Source organism: Lygodium microphyllum, chromosome 26, assembly GCF_053477565.2.
Source record: "Lygodium microphyllum isolate KBCC chromosome 26, Lygodium_microphyllum_v1.1.10, whole genome shotgun sequence".
Lineage (NCBI taxonomy): Eukaryota > Viridiplantae > Streptophyta > Polypodiopsida > Schizaeales > Lygodiaceae > Lygodium > Lygodium microphyllum.
The window spans coordinates 10,815,104-10,818,389 of NC_141160.1; positions in this window are offsets into that span (position 1 = coordinate 10,815,104).

Genomic DNA, 3,286 nt, shown 5'->3' on the forward strand with positions numbered 1-3,286 from the left:
GCCCCGATCCAGCCTTTATAACTACATGTAATTATCTTAGGTTACTTAAGTTACTACTCAAGCAGGACCCGACTCCACAAGAACGTGGCTTGCCTCCCCTCTTTTTTGACCCTAATGCCATTGGCAGCTGTGCCATGGCGCATTTAATGATGAGAGCTAGTCTTCTCCCCTCTTTTTGCCTAGCTCTCCTAGAGGATATGAACGACAGCTAATTCACTAGATGCAACCATCCTTTCCTCTCTACCACCTCCCTCCACGTCCACATGAATCTCAAAGGATACATGCAAAGCCATCAATTTTTTAGCAAATCCATCCAACCCCTTCTCCGCCTAAATCAGACGAGAAAGATTAGGTATAGGCTATCGTTCTACTAGTGTAATACTATTCCCAAAAAAAAAAGGAAACAAAAGAGAAAAAGAAAAAGAAAAAGCATTCAAGGAAGAGCAAGAGGGACACTATGCACAGAATGGACAAAACAACTCACTTACAGAAGCACTTAGCACCACATAAAGCATGATTACTGCACCTAGGGATCCTCAAGTTAGGTGTGCCCACTGGCTTCGGTCGGCTGGCTCTGCTCCTAACCCCCTAGTCCTTTTTGCTCCCCCACTTCATGCTTAAGGACTATCAAGGGCAGGACATACCTAGGGAGGTAACACTCGCCTATGGTTAGACCTATCACCCTAAGCTACTTGCACTGCACCTGCCTTTGCATGAATGGGGTCCTCAAGTGTGGGACATCACCCAGGCTAACATGTGGTTAGACCCAACTCCCCATTCCACCAGCATGAGCACAATGCACTACATAATAAGGTAGACACCCCCTTAGGTAGAGCATTGTACCCTTTCCTCCCAAGCATCACAAAGGCGACCAACCACTGACTTCGAAGGCTCTCGTCAACCACTTGCTATCCATTTGCCTCTCCAACAAACCTTATTACCAAGCTTCCACGAGCACCCGGCTTTACACTGGCCATGCCCTTACACGACTATTTCACCAACTACCTCTTAAACCCCAACAGTCGCCAAGAGTGCCATGGGACTGGCACCCATCTCGCAAGGGGGTAATGTTAACCCCAAGCACCCCAAGCAAGAAGGCAAAAGAATGAATGAAAAAGAGGGAAGAAGATGGAAAAGGAGAAAAGACACGTAGGCGGCCTCTAAAGCTAAGCCAGGGCCAAAAGCGTAATTTTAAATGAAAGGCGCCTCAAAAACTCTAAAAACTCTTGTAAAAGAGCTCCAGGCTCCCTTCTGTGCCAGTTGTAAAAGAATAGACGGGTATATGCTTAGGGCATGAAGCAAGAAGAGAGAATTAGAAAAAGGGACCTTGCCACCACAATGGCCGGTCATGTAAAAAGGGATGAGCGCCCATGGGGTTTTAGGGTTTGTATATATAAAGTTCCAAAAGTGAATGGAAGCTCATTCTTTAGTGTGTGGCTAACAAGAGCTCTTCTCTTCTCCTTGCTTGTGTGTGCTCTTGAGAGAGGGAGTGTGAGAGTGTGAGAGAGTGAGTGTGTGGGAGTGAGGGATCAAGAGGGTGAAGTTCTTCACCATCTCCTCTTCTCTTCTTCTCTTCTCTTATCTTCTCTTCTCTTCTCTTCTCTTGCACGCGTGGCTATGGTGGATGGAGCTTGGAGATGGAGGAGGCTTGAGGATGCTTGAGCTAGCATCTAGGATGCTGGAGCTACCGGAGTGTGCGAGAGAGGAGGCAACTCATATCGGCATCAAGGTAAGCTCACTACACTCGTAGGATCGACATTGCGACGGCTAGGTGAGAGATAGCCATTAGTGCTTGGCTTGGAATGCTTGAAGCAATAAGCGGTCAGTGGGTCTTGGCGGTTGAGCGAAAGCTCCCACAGTGCCTTTTATAGACTTACAGTAGGTGATTTTGGTAGGCGGCAAAGAGTGGAAAGGGACCATGGTATTTTAACTACCGTGGTTTTAATCAAGCATGCACAAAGTGACGTAGTCTCAGTTTCATTGTCAATGTGATCCTTTGGCTTGTTATTCCATACAAAGAGGCTACAAATCAGGTGGATTGCACATTTCTCAACACTTTACCCATAGGTGATAGCTCATCAACTATTTCCACCTGAGTACCATAAAAGAACTTGAGCTGACTAACATGAAATACATTATGAATCTTAGTGGAAGAGAGTAATTTGAATCGATATGCCAAGTCTTCAATACTCTTTAGGATTCTGTAGGTTTCATAAAACCTGTGAACAAATTTATTACTAGATCTATCCTTCAAAGTAAAGTAATAGGACTTGGGTACTTTCAACAAAACCGACTCTTCCTAGAACTCTAAAGGTCACCTCTTCTCATCAACATACATCTTCATTTGATCTTGGGCCTTTCTAAGATTCATCTTACACTACTAAAGAAGGGTCTGCATTCTTTCCAGTTCTTCTTTCCCATGAGGGTTGATCTTCTAATTGGAAATGACTGTGAGTAAGGGCACCTTATAACCATGCATAGCCTCAAAGAGTGAAACTCCAGTACTAGCCTAAGTGGAGTTCTTATAAGAAAACTTGGCCAAAAGCAACCATGAATCCCATGCATGCTACACATCATGACAATAATGGCAAAGGTAAGGCTCCAACCACTTGTTTACTCTTTTTGTTTGTCCATCAGTTTGTGGATGATAGGTTGTAGAAGGAGCCAACTTAGTATACATGGAGTTGAATGCCGCTTGCTAGAAGTTGCTTATGAGCTTGGTAGCCCTATGATGCACAATCACCTATGGTGATCCATGTAATCTAAAGATCTGCTCCATCAACTAACTAGCTGCATGTCAATCAGTAAAATGTGTCTTGGTAGGAATAAAATAGGTTGTGTTGGTGAGTCTATCCACTACTACATAGATGAAATTCCGTCCCTTTCTAGTAATAGATAAGCCAATAATGAAATCCATGGTAATATGAGTCAATTTGCCTTCAAGGAAAGGTAAGGACTGACTACAACAAACCACCTAGCTTATGGGTGCCATCCCTGTTTTGCTGGCAAGGCATTCACATCATGACATAATCCTTTGCATCTCTCCACAATCCTTTCCAATGAAAAATTTTGCTAATCTTATCATAGGTCTTCAACACTCCAAAATGTCTCGCTATAGGTGAAGAATGCAACTCCTCTATAATTTTTAGCTTGAAAGAAGAAGTAGAGGGAATAAAAATCTTGTTCTTAAGCCTGATTAGGCCAATTTTTAAGCCCATAAAGTGAGTTTTCCTCCATGAGGCCTTGTTGTAATTCCTAAAAAGGTAGGCCTCTTGTAACTCCTCAA